Source organism: Pan troglodytes, chromosome 7 (genome assembly GCF_028858775.2).
Source record: "Pan troglodytes isolate AG18354 chromosome 7, NHGRI_mPanTro3-v2.0_pri, whole genome shotgun sequence".
NCBI classification, from domain to species: Eukaryota; Metazoa; Chordata; class Mammalia; order Primates; family Hominidae; genus Pan; species Pan troglodytes.
This window is the reverse complement of record NC_072405.2, coordinates 47797268-47814574: the sequence shown is the minus strand read 5'-3', so window position 1 is coordinate 47814574 and position 17307 is coordinate 47797268. Positions and strand designations below refer to the sequence as shown.

Genomic DNA, 17307 nt, shown 5'->3' with positions numbered 1-17307 from the left:
TTTTATAAATGGCTGCTGATTTCTTCTTTAAGATTAATATGGAGAAACCAGAAACTGCCCAACTGAGCAGAGCCAAAATGGATTACAAGTAATTTTTATATTCCCTAGCTCCACTTTGCCTTTCTTTCCTTTATGGATGTCTGCTTATCTTTGAGTTTCTAGCTTCTCTTATAAGCATTACCCATTTTTTTATGCGCAAGAAATTTAATCACATAAATGATGAAGACATTCTAAGAACACGCAGGAGAAAGTTTATTTCATATTTATTTCAAATTTCATGTTGCAAAAAACTTAAAAATAACTTCCATAATTACATATTTCTGATCTGCTTCCGGGCTTCCCTTTCTACAAATTTACTTTTGGTAAGAAGCATCTAATCATCATCTCTGAAAACTCTTCTTTCTTCAACACATGCCCCAGTCTCTTATGGTTATTGTCATTATCCTATGCAAAGTAAATAAAATTTTTCCTAGCTTTCAAAGGTCCTGAAGGCCCAGCTTATATAACATTTATCTTCTCAAAATTGTTTTTCGCCAACTTTTTCTTAAGTTTTCAAGTATTTGCTATCTGTAAAAAGTCTCACACAAATTTTCCAGGTGATGCATGAGAAGACAAATACAATATCTACTGTCACTCAAGCTTACAGAGTGAACATTTAATTCAAAACTAATGGTTCAAAGTGTTTATAGAGGAAAATTTGCATAAGTATAATGAGAAAGTATCAACACTTGTTTCTTCAGAATTTGTTTCCTTTTACGAACTGGTATAAAAGGCAATCGTACTTTGATTCCAACCTTTTTTTTTTTTTTTTTTTTTTTTTTTTTTTGAGACGGAGTCTTGCTCTGTCACCCAGGCTGGAGTGCAGTGGCGTGATCTCGGCTCACTACAAGCTCCGCCTCCCGGGTTCATGCCATTCTCCTGCCTCAGCCTCCCGAGTAGCTGGGACTACAGGCGCACACCACCACGCCTGGCTAATTTTTGTTGTATTTTTTAGTAGAGACAGGGTTTCACCGTGTTAGCCAGGATGGTCTCGATCTCCTGACCTCGTGATCCGCCCGCCTCGGCCTCCCAAAGTACTGGGATTACAGGCATGAGCCACTGCGCCCAGCCTATTCTAACATTTTTAAAAATACCTATGAACACTCACTTCCTCAAATACTCTTTGAATCAAGCTTTATCATCCTACTGGCTCCTCCACTGAGAGGCGGAGAAAATTCTTTTAAAAATATTTTTACTTTGTAGGTATATGACAGTCGTGACTTTAGAATATTGAAAAACTACATTTTCACGATCATTGAGGTAAAATTAAATAAATTGAATTGTGTTGCTCAAGAAGTGCACCTCATGGGCTCATCTTTTTTTGTTCTGGATCTCACCTTTATTATTATTATTATTAATTATTTCAATCGTTTGGGAGAACAGGTGGGATTTGGCTACATGGATAAGTTCTTTAGGTGTGATTTCTGAAATTTTGGTGCACCCATGACCCAAGCAGTGTACACTGCACCCAATGTGTAGTCTTTTATCCCTCACCCCACTCCCATACTTTCCCACACATCTCCAGAGTCCATTATATTACTCTTATGCCTTTGCATCCTTATAGCTTAGCTCCCACTTATAAGTGAGAACATACGATGTTTGGTTTTCCATTCTTGAGTTACTTCACTTAGAATAACAGTCTCCAATTCCATCCAGGTTACTGCAAATGCCATTATTTCATTCCTTTTTATGGCTGAGTAGTATTCCATTGTATATGTGTATGTGTATATATGTATGTGTATATATATGTGTATATATGTGTATATATGTATGTGTATATATATGTGTGTGTATATATATGTGTATATATAGTGTATATATATGAGTATATGTATATATGTGTATATGTATATATGTGTATATATTTACACATATATACACTATATATGTCTATATGTATATATATACACACTATATATGTCTATATGTATATATATACACACTATATATGTATATAGTGTATATATACACATATACACTATATATGTATATATAGTGTATATATACACACATATATAAATACACACACATATATATATACATACATATATACCACAAATTCTTTATCCACTTGTTGGTTCTTTGTCCATTTGTTGGTTGATAGTCATTTAGACTGGTTCCATATTTTTGTAATAGTGAATTGTGCTGCTATAAACATGCATAAGCAAGGGTCTTTTTCATGTAATGATTTATTTTCCTCTGGGTAGGTGCCCCCAGTGGGATTGCTGGATCAAATGGTGGATCTACTTTTGGTTATTTAAGGAATGTCCATAGTCCTTTCCACAGTGGTTGTACTAGTTCACATTCCCACCAGCAGTGTAAAAGTTTTCCCTTTTCACCACATCCACACCAACATATTTTTTTAAAAAAAAGTTTTAATTATGGCCATTCTTGCAGGAGTAAGGTGGTATCACATTGTGGCTTTGATTCTCAATTCCCTGATAATTAGTGATGTTGAGCATTTTTTCATATGTTTGTTGGTCATTTGTATATCTTCTTTTGAGAATTGTCTATTCATGTCCTTAGCCCACTTTTTGATAGGATTATTTGTTGCTGTTGTTTTTCTTGCTGATTTGTTTGCATTCCTTGTAGATTCTGGATATTGGTCCTTTGTCTGATGCACAGTTTGTGAAGATTTTCTCCTACTCTGTGTGTTGCCTGTTTACTCTGCTGATCATTTCTTTTGCTGTGCAGAAGCTTTTTAATTAAGTCCCATCTATTTATCTTTGTTTTAGTTGCATTTGATTTTCGGTCCTCAGTCATGAAGTCTTTGCCTAGGCCAATGTCTAGAAGAGTTTTTACCATGTTATCTTCTAGAATTTTATCGTTCAGATGATGTTAAATTTAAGTCTTTAATTCATCTTGATTGATTTTTGTACAAGGTGAGTGATGAGGATCCAGTTTCATTCTTCCACATGTGGCTTTCCAATTATCCCAGCACCATTTGTTGAATAGGGTGTCCTTTCCACACTTTATGTTTTTGTTTGCTTTGTTGAAGTTCAGGTGGCTGTAAGTATTTGGCCTTATTTCTGCATCCTCTATTCTGTTCTATTGGTCTACTTGCCTGTTTTTATATCAGTATCATGCTGTTCTGGTAACTATAGCTTTGTAGTATAGTGTGAAGTCTGGTAATGTGGTACTTGCAGATTTGTTCTTTTTGCTTAGTCTTGCTTTGGCTATGTGGGCTCTTTTTGTGTTCCCTATAAATTTTAGGATTGTTTTTCTAGTTCTGTGAAGAACGATGACGGTATTTTGATGAAAATTGCATTGAAATTATAGATTGTTTTTTGCCATATGGTCATTTTCATATTATTGATTCTACCCATCCATGAGCATGGGATGTTTCCATTTGTTTGTGTCATCCATGATTTCTTTCACCAGTGTTTTGTAGTTTTCCTTGTAGAGATCTTTCACCTCTTTGGTTAGGTATACTCTTAAGGGTTTCTTTTTGCAGCTGTTGTGAAGGGGGCTGAGTTCTCAATTTGATTCTCAGCTTGGTCGCTGTTGGTGGATAGCAGTGCTACTGGTTTGTGTACATTGATTTTGTATCTAGAAACTTATTGAATTCATTCATCAGATCCAGGAGCTTTTTTAATAAGTCTCTAGGGTTTTCTAGGTATATGATCATATCATCGGTGAACAGCCACGGTTTGACTTCCTCATTATCAATTTGGATACCCTTTTTTTTTTTCTCATCTGATTGCTCTGGCTAGGACTTTCAGTACTATGTTTAATAGAAGTGGTGAAAGTGAGCATCCTTATCTTGTTCCAGTTCTCAGGGGGGAACGCTTTCAACTTTTTCCCATTTAGGTATGTCCCTTCTATGCCAATTTTGCTGAAGGTCTTAATCATAAAAGAATGCTGGATTTTGTCAAATGCTTTTATGCATCTACTGAGGATCATATGATTTTTGTTTTCACTTCTGTTTATGTAGTGTATCACATTTGCTGACTTCTGTATGTTAAACCATCCCTGCATCCCTTGTTTGAAACCCGCTTGATCATGGTAGATTATCTTTTTAACATGCTGTTGAATTCATTTATCTAGTATTGAGTTGAGGATTTTTGCTTCTATGTTCATCAGTGATATTGGTCTGTAGTTTTCTTTTTATGTTATGTCCTTTCCTGGTTTTGGTATTAGGGTAATACTGGCTTAATAGAATGATTTAGGGAGGATTCCCTCTTTCTCTATCTTTTGGAATAGTTTCAGTAGGATTGGCACCAATTCTTTCAATGTCTGAAAGAATTCAGTTGTGAATCCATGTGGTCCTGAACTTTTTTTTTGTTGGCATTTTTTTTATTACTGTTTCAATCTTGCTACCCATTATCGATCTGTTCAGAGCTTCTATTTCTTTCTGGTTTAATCTAGGAGGGTTGTATATTTCCAGGAATTTATCTGTCTCCTCTAGGTTTTCTAGTTTGTGCACATAAAGGTGTTTATAGTAGCCTTGAATTATCTTTTGTATGTCTGTAATATCAGTTGTAATGTCTCCTATTTTGTTTCTAATTGAGGTTATTTGGATCCTCTCTCTTCTCTTCTTGGTTAATCTCACTAACAGTCTATCATATTTGTTTATCTTTTCAAAGAACCAACTTTTTGTTTCATTTATTTTTTGTATTTTTTTATTTCAATTTCATTTAGTTCTGCTCTGATCTTTGTTATTTCTCTTTTTCTGCTGGGGTTGGATTTGGTTTGTTCTTGCTTTCTGAGTTTTTTGAGGTGTGACCTTAGATTGCCTATTTGTGCTCTTTCAGACTTTTTGATGTAGCCATTTAATGCTGTGAACTTTCCTCTTAGCACTGCTTTTGCTGTATCCCAGAGGTTTTGATAGGTTGTGTACTATTACCATTGAGTTCAAAGAATTTTTAAATTTCCATCTTGATTTCATTGGTGACCCAATGATCATTCAGGAGCAGGTTATTCAGCTTGATATATTTGCATGGTTTTGAGGGTTCCTTTTGAAGTTGATTTCCAATTGTATTGCACCGTGGTCTGAGAGAGTACTTGATAATGATTTCGATTTTCTTATCTTTATTGAGACTTGTTTTGTGGTCTATCATATGGTCTATCTTGGAGTATGTTCCGTGTGCTGATGAACAGAATGTACATTCTGCAGTCGTTGGGTAGAATGTTCTATAAATATGTGTTAAGTCCATTTGTTCTAGGGTATACTTTAAGTCCATTGTTTCTTTGTTGACTTTCTGTCTTGGACCTTTCTAGTGCTCTCAGTGGAGTATTGAAGACCCCCACTATCATTGTGTTGCCATCAACTTCATTTCTGAGGTCTAGTAGTAATTGTGTGTGTATAATATATATAATATATAAAGTATGATATATATCAATATTAATAGATTTTAAAGAAGAGATATACTGTAATACAATAATCGTAATGGGCTTCAATATTCCACTTTCAACAACAGACAGATAATCCAGACAGAAAATTAATAAGAAAACATCAGACTCAAACTACACTTTAGACCAAATGGACCTAATATACACATAAAAAACATTCTATCAAACAGCAACAGAATATATATTTTTCTCAAGAACACATGAAATATGCTCCAGGATAGATCATATGTCAGGCAGCAAAGTAAGTCTTAGAAAATTTAAAATAATTGAAATAGTATCAAGTATCTTTCTCACCACATTGATATGACAAGAAGTCAATAACAGGACTTGGAATTTGGAAATTTTACAAGTATATGAAAATTAAGCAACATACTGCTGAACAATCAATGGATCAAAGAAGAACTTAAAATGAAAATTTAAAAATATTTTGAAATATCTTGATACAAACAATAATAGTCACACAATATACTAAAACTTATCAGATGCAGCAAAAATTATTCCAGTGGGGAAGTTTATAGCAATAAATACCTACATCAAAAAAGAAGAAAGATATCAAATAATCAACCTAATGTAATTACACCTCAAGGGACTAGAAAAAGCAAAATCCAAAGTTAGTAGAAAAAAGGAAATAAAGATAAGAACAGAAATAAATGAAATAGAGGCTAGAAAAAAAGTAATGAAACTAAGAAATATTGATTAATTGTCATAGACTTTGTGAAGTTACATATTAACTTTTAGGTTTTTGTCTGATAGAATAGGAAATAATTCCTGTCATTTAGAAAAGATAACCAAATAAGTTATTGTTTTTTTCCTGTGGATATTAACCAGTTTTAACATAGTAATATTATGCTAACATTCTTTTGTTTCCAAATCCTATTTATCTAGTTTTGTTACTTACTCTTGAACAAGCCTATTATTCTTTCTAGTTCCCTCATTAATGAGTTGAATAAAATTCTGACACATTAATTGTATATTATGAGAGTAGCCCTTATAATTTTTTGAAAATTATGCTTTTTTCAGGGTCAATCTATTATTTTTTGCTTATTCATGTGTGTGCATGTGTGTGTGTGTGTCCAGAAATCTGTGGCAATCTCAAATAAAATGTATTATAAAAAAGAATAGCTTACTGAATTAGCATATTTCAAAAAAACAATTTTCAAATACATTGCACCCCAAATATATATCTGTTAAATAATTAGAACAAACACTGTTGTTAAAGTTAGGAAATTGTGAGCCTATAATGTGACTTGACAAGATGGGTAATGGAATTTTTTATTTTTTAAAGGTTTATTACAGATTTATTTATAATTGCCAAAATTGGGAAGTAAATTAAATGTCTTTCAATAGATAAATACATACGTAAACTCTGGTACGTTCATATAATTGAATATTATCCAGCTATAAAAAGCAATTAGCTACCAAGCCATGAACTATAGCTATAGAACATAGATGAACTATAAATATATGTTGGTAATGGAAAAAAGCCAATCTGAAAAGGCTACATGCGCATAGTCTTACAACTACATTACATTATGAGAGACAAAAGTATAGACACAAATTTAAATCCAAACATTCTGATTTCAGTTTTGTTCTGTTATGCCACATTGTTTCTCACCATGTGATATTATTTTCAATAACACCTACATATTCTTATTTACTTTTTCTTTTTAGAGATATCATCTGCTCCACTGACATACTGGATGACATTTCCATCATTCTACAATTCTCACTGTAAAACCTTCAAGGACACCATTTTAATAAATATTTCCCACGGCCTACAGATATGCTGAAATCATTTTTTTCACTTATTATCAACTAACACAACTCTTGAGTCCACAATCACTAAATTCAGGAGAAACATGTTTCTTGTCCACTAGGTGGGAGTTTATCTTCATCAGGGTGACCTTTTCTGTTTTTAACTTTATTGAGGTTTAATTTATAACGTACATACCATAAAATTCACCTATGTTAAGTGTACACTTTAGTGATATTTTAAGAAAATTTACATAGTTGTGCAACCAGCACCACAACCCAAGTTTAGGACATTTCTATTAGCATAGGATAAGATCCCTGGTATCCATTTATAGTTAATCCCCATGTCTGTGGCTGGCCCCAGGTAACCACTAATCTACTTACTGTCTCTATAAATTTGCATTTTGGGACCTTTTCTAGAAATAAAATGATAAAATGGGTGGGGTTTTGTATTTAGCTTCTCTTGCACAGTAGTGTTTTTGAGATTGTAGTATGTATGAGTATTCTGTCAACGTTTATTGCTCTCTAGTATTCCATTGTATGGATATAGCATAGTTTTTGTCAATTAGTTTATAGATATTTGAGTTGTTTTCAGATTTTGGTCGTTGAATAATGTTGCTATAGACATCCATATGCGAATTTTTGTAAATACGTGTTTTCATTTATCGTGAGTAGACCTAGGAGTAGAATCCTTCGTTCAATTGGTAAACTTATGTTAAACTGCTTAAGAGACTGTCAAACTGTTTCCCAAAGTAGCAACACCATTTTTTGGTCCTACTAGCAGTCTATGAGTTCCTGTTTCTCTATGTTTTCACCAATATTTGTTATTTTCTGTCATTTGATTACAGCCATTCTAGTGGGTGTCTTGTAGTATCTTGTTTGAATATACACATTGCTAATGACTAACAATGTCTTTACTATTTTTCATGTATTTATTATTCTATGTAATTATTTTGTATATATTTCTATATATTTTGTATATCATTGTATATAACTTTGTATATATTTGCCTATCTTCTTTGAACAGGTATTTTACCTGTTCAAATATTTCATACATTTGTAATTGGATTGTTTCCCTTCAATTATTGAGTTGTTAGCATTATTAATAGATTCTGTATACAAGTACTATATCAGAAACACAGTTTGTAAATATTTTCTTCCCCTCTGTGACTTGTCTTTTTATTGTCTTAATAGTGTTTTCTCAGGCACGAAGGTTTTTAATTTTGATAAAGTCCAGTTTACCAACTATTTCTTTTATGAATTATACCTGTGATGTTGTATCTTGGAAGTTTCTGCCAAATCCAAGGTTATGAATAATTTTTCCTATGTTTTCTTCCAATAGATGTATAGTTTTAACTACTGCAGTTAGGTTGTTTGTCTATTTTGAGTTAAATTTTGTGTATGGCATGATAAAAGGGTCCAAATTTACATTTTTGTATGTGGATATTGAATTGTCCCAATAGCCTTTGCTGAAAAGACTATTATTCCTCTATCAAATTGTCTTGACACGTTTGTCAAAAATCAATGGACTATAAATATAAGAGTTTATTTCTGGACTCTCAATTCCATCCCATTTATCCATGTATTTAATGTTATGCCAGTACAATGTTAAGCTAGATTACTTTAGCTTTGTAGTAATTTTTGAAATATGAAATGGTGACTCCATCAATCTGTTCTTCAGGATTGTTTTAGCACTTCTGGGTGCCTTGCATTTCCAGAATTTTTAGGATTATGTCATCAATTTCTGCAAAGAAGCCTACTAGAATTTCGCCAAAGCTTGTCTTAAATCCATAGATCAATTTAGAGATGTACGGAAGAGTTAACATAGCAGACTTCAGACTGCTATACTTAGAAAGGTATATTCGAAAGCTGGCCTTTGGCTGACACCTCAGTTACCGTTCCCACACCATTGCCTAACTAATAAGTCACTGTGCCTGAACTGTTTAGACCTTGTTATTTATAGTGAACAACCAATTTCCATCTAAGAGTTTGGAATTTGGGTAGATACTAGGCAAACGATGCCTATGTGACCAGCCTCTAATAAAAATCTTAGGGTCTGGGTTCCCGGCAGTCAAGATTTCACACATATTGTCATAATTCATTGCTGGAGGAATTAAGTCCATCATGGGTGACTCTACTAGGAAATGACTCTGGAAGCCTGTGACTACTTTCCTTCATACTTGACCCATGAGCCTTTTTCCTTTGCTAATTTTGCTTTGTATCCTTTTTCTGTAATAAATTATAGTGATGAGTACATTCTATGTTCAATCACGTGAGTCTTCCTACTGATTTACTGAACCAAGGGGTAATACTGGGGACCCCTGACAGAAGGGAGAATCGCTGTCTTAACAATACCATCTTTCAACCCATTCACATGGAAGATCTCAGCATTTATTTAGGTTTTTGTATTTTTCTCAGAAATTTTTTGTTGTTTGCATGTTTATTTTGTATTCTTAATATATGCCTAAGTATTTATTTTTATGCTATTGTGAATGAATTTCCATTGCTAGTATATAGAAGTGCAATTCATTTTTGCATAGCAATTGCGTATCCTGTGACTTTGCTGAATTCATTTATTTATTCAAACAGGTATTTTGGTAAATTTCCTAAGATTTTACATACACAGGGTCGTGTAATCTGCAAATAAAGACAGTTATACTTTTTGTCTTCCAAGTTAGATGCATTTTAATTTTCATTCCTACCTGATTTTACTCTCTTGGACCTCCAATACAATGTTTAGTAGAAGTACTGAGAGATTGCACCCTCACTTTCATTCTGATTTTAGGGTGGAGAGCATTGAGAATTTCATGGTTAGTATGATGTTAGCTGTAGGTTTTTCATAAATACTTTGCATCAGGTAGGGGAAGTTCCCTTCTATTTACAATTTGTTAATAGTCTATAATGGGTGTTACATTTTTGTTATATCCCTTTTCTGCATCATTTGAGACAATCTTGTATTTTCTTGTCCTTTATTATGTTAGTATGGTGTGTTACATTAACTATACCACTTTTGCATTACTGAGATAATCCTTTTTGGTCATGGTGGATACTTCCTTTTATGTTTCTTTATTCTGTTTGCCATTTCTAAAGGACTTTTTGCATCCATATTCATGAGGGATATTGATCTATAGTTTTCTTTTCTTGTCTTTGTCCAGCATTAGTATCAAGGTAATACTGTTCTCATAAAATAAATTCAGAAGGGTTCCTTCCTCTTCTATTTTATGCAAAAGATTGTGGAGTATTTTTGTATTATCCCTTCTTTAAATATTTGTTACAATTCACCAGTCAGGCTATCTGGACTTACGTAGTGAATTATCAAACTGGCCAGAGCTTTACCAAATATCCTGTGTAATTGCTCTATCAGGAGATTTGTCTCTGGAAAGAGCACATGAAACATTTCTTCTCAAAACAATCTGGCATTAGAATTGAGCATCAAACCATGATGGAGCCCATTTCAATAGTCACATAAATTCTGTCTGGTAAAACATCCACCACTACACTATAGCAAATCTGCTGGTAAATTCAGAAGCTGATATTCATATGCAAATGAAATCATTTTTATCACCTTTAAAACAGGAACCAATTTAAAAATTGTTTGATTAGTCAACCACATTTTTTTTTTTAGCTTAACATCTCCTTTTTTTTTTTCTTTCCAACTTTTTTTTACATTCAAGGGACACATATGCAGGTTTGTTACATGGGTAAATTATGTGTCACAGGGATTTGCTGCACAGATAATTTTGTCACCCAGGTAAGCTTATCTGCTTACCCGATAAGCAGTTTTTCGATCCTCATTCTCCTCACACCCTCCACTCTCATCTAAGCCCTGGTGTCTGCTGTTTCCTTCTTTGTGTCCATGTGTACTCCCACTTATAAGTGAGAACATGCAGTCAACAACATTTTAGAATGTGGTTCTAAATCATCTTACCTAATTATGATTTGAGTTGACAATTTTGATAGAATCCATACTTTGAAAATAACTGTTAGCTACATACTTTTGTTTCTCCATCAGTAACACCGAGAAAAAAAAAAATTATGGCTGAATAATTCTGAAGAGTCACATTGACTAGGACCAGTACACTATTTCTCTATTAGTCATTAAATTAGAGCAAAACAGGCCACTTTTCTTCCTTTATGTATACATCTTCCTTTTAGGTTGATGTAATCCCATTTGTATATTTTTGCTTTTGTTGTCTATGTTTTGAAGTCATGTCCAAAATAAGGATCTCTCTACCACTTCATTTATTCCCTGAAGCCTCTATGCCAATTATTTTCTTTGTCATTAAGGTTTTAGCTCAAATGTCACCCTTCAGAAAGACATTTCCTGTTTACTCTGGCTAAAATACCCTCTTCCCTCACTTTTTATTCTATCGTCCTATTTTATTTTATTTTTAAATCACTTATCACTGTCTGAAACTATCTTGTTTAGTGTTTGTTTGCTTATATGTTTATTCTCTTTACTATCTCCCACTAGATAGTGTGGAGTAAACTATTTCCTGAATTAGTGAATGAACAAATAACTTTAAGCTGTAAATGAACCTGTCTGCTTCTAACGCCTTTTATCTCATCCTATTTTGGCAAGGTTTGATCTGCACATTGTTACTCTATGTAATTTTAGGACTAATATGAAAAAGCTAAACAGAATGCTGGAAGCCACTGATTTTTTATATTGATTTTAAGAACTTACTATCTGTGTGTTCAGTGCTATCTATTTTTTTCTATTTTTCTCTCTTCTATAATCCTTACATTTGGCTGTAATTTCTTATATTTATCTTCCATGTCAATAACTAGTTTGAGCCATAAGAATTCTGATATTCTCTAAGTTTGGCATTTATCTTAAGTTTAAATTGTGAATGTAGTTTATCTGTAATGATTCTTCACTTTATTCACCTTCAGTTTTATTTTGTTCTATTTTTACAACATTCTCTTAGTTCAAAGATGCCAAGCCTTGCAATTTTTTCTTTGAGAATGGTATTTTTTTTCTGAAATTGCTTGTAGAGCCTATAATGACTTAATTTTAAAAGCATACACTCCCTCCAATCTTATGGATGTCTGCCATTTACCCTGTTTCAGAGTTTGTTTCATTTTCCCAGAGTATTTCAGTGAACTCTGCTGGGTGTGAAAAATTATTTGGGAATTTTTTAGTTGATAGATAAAATTACATGTATTTATCATATACAACACAATATTTTAAAGTGAACTATATATATAGTTCTTTTGTAGTGAGAACATTATTATCCATTCTCTGCATTTGTCAAAAGTCCAACATAATTATAGTAACTATGCTATACAATAGTTATCTTGAATTTATTCCCCTTCTCTAACTTAATTACACATCCTTCAACCAACATCTCCCCATTCCTTCCTCCCTGCAACAACCATTCTAATCTCTAATTCTATGAGATCAACTTTTTAAGATTCTACATACGAGTATGATTATACATTATTTGTCTTTCTGTACCTGGCTCATTTATCTTAAGATAATATCCTCCTGGTTTAACCATACTGCCACAAATTACAGAATTTCCTACTTTTTATGGCTAAATAGTATTCCATTGTGTATGTATACCACACTGTCTTTATCCAATCATCTGCTGATGGACACAGAGGTTGATTCCATAATTTGGTTATTGTGAATAGTGCTGGAATAAACACAGGAGTGTTAATGTCTCTTCAACAAACAGATTTCATTTCCTTCGGATACATACCCAGTAGAGGAATCACTGGGTCTCATGGTAATTGTATTTTTAATATTTTGAGGAACTCCCCTGTTGTCTTCCATAATGGCTGTATTAATTTACAAGCCTATAAACAGTGTGTAGGGGTGCTCTTTACTCCATATCCTTGCCAAGACTTGTTATCTGTGGTCTTTTGATCATACCCATTCCAACAGAAGTGAGGTGATAGCTCATTTTGATTGACAAGATATTCAAGATAGTAATATTGAGCACTTTTTTAATATACCTATTGGCCATCTATATGACTCCTTTTGAGAAATGCCTATTCAGATCTTTTCCACATTTTTTAATTGGGTTGTTTTCTTGCTATTGAGTTGTTTGAATTCCTTATGTATTTTGGATATTAACCCTTATCAGATGTATAGTTTTCAAATATTTTCTCCCATTCTGTAGATTCTCTCTTCACGTTTTTGATTGTTTCCTTTGCTGTGCAGAGGCTTTTCTGCTTGATGTAATCCCATTTGTATATTTTTGCTTCTGTTGTCTATGTTTTTGAAGTCATGTCCAAAATAATAACTGACCAGAACAATGTCATAAAGCTTTTTCCCTGTTTTCTTCAAGTAGTTTTACAACTTTGAGTCTTATATTTAAGTCTTTAATCCATTTCAGTTTTATTTTTGCACATGGAGAGAGATAAGGATCTAACCTCATACTGCTGTATGTGGACATCCAGTTTTTCCAACACCATTTATTGAAGAAACTGTCCTTTCTTCAGTTATGTATTCTTGGCACCTTTGTAGAAAATCAGTTGACTGTAAATGAGTGGAATTATTTCTAGGCTCTGTATTTTGTTCCATTGGTCTAAGTATCTGGTTTTATGCCAGTACCATGCTGTTTTGTTTACTATAACTGTGTAGTATATTTCAAAGTCAGGTAGTGTGATGCCTATAGCTTTGTTCTTTTTGCACAAGATTGCTTTGGCTATTGAGGGTCTTTTCTGATTTCATGTGAACTTTAGGAATTATTTTTCTATTTCTGTGAAGAGTGTCATTAGTATTGTGATAAGAATTGCAATTAACCTGTAGATTGCTTCGGGTATTATAGATATTTTAACAATATTAATTTTTCCAATCCATGAACAGGGGATAGCTTTCCATTTATTTGTGTCTTCAATTTCTATCATCAATATTTTTTAGTTTTCAGTGTAGACATCATTTAACTCCCTGGTTAAATTTATTCTTAAGTATTTTATTTTTATCTATCATAATGGGATTGTTCTCTTGATTTCTTTTTGAGATAATTCACTATTAGTGCATAGGAACACCACTGACTTTAGTATGTACATTTTGTATCCTACAACTTTACTGAATTTATGTACTAAATCTAACAGTTTTTTGTTTTGTTTTGTTTTGGTTTTTTGGTGGAGTTTTCTATATATAGATGTACCTCAGAGGTATTGTGGATTCAGTTCTAGAGAACCTCAGTAAAACAAATACAGTAATAAAGCAAGCCACATAAGTTTTGGGGTTTCCCAGTGCATATAAGTTGTGTTCACACTATATTGTAGTGTATAATAGCGCTATGCCTAAAAAATATACATACTTTAATTAAAAAAATATTTTATTGATAAAAAGTGATAACAATCATCTGAGCCTTCAGTTTACTGGTAATCTTTTTGCTGTTGGAGGATCTTGCCTCAATGTTGATGGCGCTGACTAATCAGGGTCATGGCTGTTAACAATTGAAGTGGCTGTGGCAATATCTTAAAATAGGACAACAATGAAATTGGCCACATCAATTGACTCTTTCTTTCCTGAAAGATTTCTCTGTAGCATGCAATGCTGTTTGATAGCATTTAACTCACAGTAAAACTTCTGTCAACACTGAAGTCAATCCCTTCAAATGTTGTCACTGCTTTATCAACTTTGTTTATGTAATATTCCAAATCCTATATTGTCATTTTAAAAATGTTCACAGTACCTTCACCAGGAATATATTCCATCTCAAGAAATCACTTTCTTTGCTCATCCATAAGAAGTAACTCCTCATCAATTCAAGTTTTATTAGGAGATTGCAGCAATTCAGTCACATCTTCAGACTCTAATTCTAGTTCTCTTACTATTTGTATCACATATGCATCTACCTCCTCCACTGAAATCTTGAACCCTTCAAAGTCATCCATGAAAGGTTGAATCAACTTCTCCCAAACTCTTGTTAATGCTGATATTTTGATCTCCATCTATGAATTGCAAATGTTCTTAATGGTATTTTAAATGGTGTATCCTTTCTGAAGATTTTTAGATAATTTTGCCCACACCCATCAGAAGACACTATCTATGGCAGCTAGAGTCTTTACATAATAAGGCTTGAAAGTCAAAATGACTCCTTGATCATTTGTCTGACCATGGGCTGCAGAATGGATATTGTGTTAAGCAGGTATGAAAACATGAATCTGCTTATACATCTCCATCAGAGCTCTTGGGTGACTAGTCGCATTGTCAATGAGCAGTAATGTTTTCAAAGGAATCTTTTTTTCCTGAGTATTGGGTCTCAACAATGAGCTGAACATATTCATTAAGCCATGCTGTAAACAGATATGCTGTCATCCAGGCTTTGTTGTTCCAACATAGAGCACAGGCAGAGCAGATTTAGCGCAATTCTTAAGGGTCATGGGATTTTTGGAATGATAAATGATCATTGGCTTTAACTTAAAGTCACCAGTTGTATTAGCCCATAACAAGAGAGTCAGCCTAAAGCTTTGAAGCCAGGCATTAAATTCTCTCTAGCTATGAAAGTCCTAGAAAGCATCGGTATTAGGCCGTTCTTCCACTGCCATAAAGTAGTATCTGAGATTGAGTGCTTTACAAGAAAAGACATTTAATTGATTCATGGTTCTGCAGGCTGTACAGGAAACATAGTGGCATCTTCTTCTGGGGAGGCCTCAGGAAGCTTCCATTCATGGCAGAAGGCAAAGGAGGTCAGGCACATCACATGGCAAGAACAGGAGCCAAAGCAAGAGGGAGTTGGTTGGGGGAGAAGGGAGACATGCCACACCCTTTTAACCAATCAGATCTCATGAGAACTTAATCACTATTGTGAAGATAGCACCAAGCCATGAGGGATCCACCTCCAAAATCCAAACACTTCCCACCAGACCCCACCTCCAGCAGTGGGGATTGCAATTTAACAGAGATTTGGATAGGGACAAATAGCCAAACTATATTAGCATCTTTTTTCAATAAAAGGCTGTTTCATCTACACTGAAAATCCATTGTTTAGTGTAGATACCAGCATCAATGATCTTAGCTAGATCTTTTGGATAACTTGCTGCAGCTTCTGTATCAGCACTTGCTGCTGCACCTTGCACTCATGCTATGGAAAAATCTTCTTTCCTTAAAACTTATAAACAAACATCTGCTAGCTTAAAATTTTCTCCTGCAGCTTACTCACTTCTCTCAGCCATCATAAAATTAAAGAGAGTTAGGTCCTTGCTCTGGATTAGGCTTTGGCTTGAGGGAATGTTGTGGCTGGTTGGATCTTCCATCCAAACCACTAAAACTTTTTCCATATCAGCAATAAGCCTGTTTTGCTTTATCATTTGTGTGTTCACTGGGCTAGTGCTTTTACTTTCTTTCAAGAACTTTCCTTTGTATTCCTAACTCGGCTAACTGTTTAGCACAAAGTCCTGGCTTTCAACCTATTTCAGCTTTTGACATGCCTGTCGCAGGAATCTTGATCATTTCTAGCTTTTGACTTAAAATGAAAAGCATGAAACTTTCTTTCTGGTGAACGCTTAGAGGCCATGTATGGTTATTAATTGGTCTAATGTCAATATTGTTGTGTTTCGAGGAAAAGAAAAGCCTGTGGAGAGGGAAAGACAGGGGAATGGCTGGATAGGGATCAATTAGAACATATATTTATTGATTATTTGGATTGAATCTAATTGGAGACTTTTGACTTTTCCTGTACCTGGATTATATCTTTCTCTAGGTTTGGAGAGTTTTCTGCTATTATTTCTGTAAATAAGCTATCTATCAATTTTTTTTTTTTTTTTTTTTTTTTTTTTTTTTTTTTTTTTGAGGTGGAGTCTTACTCTGTCCCACAGGCTGGAGTGCAGAGGTGCGATCTTGGTTCACTGCAAGCTCCGCCTCCCGGGTTCACACCATTCTCCTGCCTCAGCCTTCCGAGTAGCTGGGGCTACAGCCACCCACCACCACACCCGGCTAATTTTTTTGTATTTTTAGTAGAGACGGGGTTTCATCGCGTTAGCCAGGATGGTCTCAATCTCCTGACATTGTGATCAGCCCACCTGGGCCTCCCAAAGTGCTGGGATTACAGGCGTGAGCCACCGCACCCGGCCACCATCTATCTCTTCATCTTTTTTATTCTTTCTTCAACACCAGCTGCTCATATATTACCTTTTTTGTTGGTGCCCCATAAATCCTGTGAGTTTTCTTCATTCCTTTTCATTCTTTTCCTATTTTCT

General features: G+C 34.1%; 1 protein-coding gene across 1 annotated transcript in view; it reads right to left on the bottom strand.

Annotated features, from left to right (window-relative positions):
• Positions 1-17307, bottom strand: part of LOC735522 (disintegrin and metalloproteinase domain-containing protein 5) — a 148022-nt gene that overhangs the window by 59084 nt on the left and 71631 nt on the right. The window lies entirely within an intron of this gene.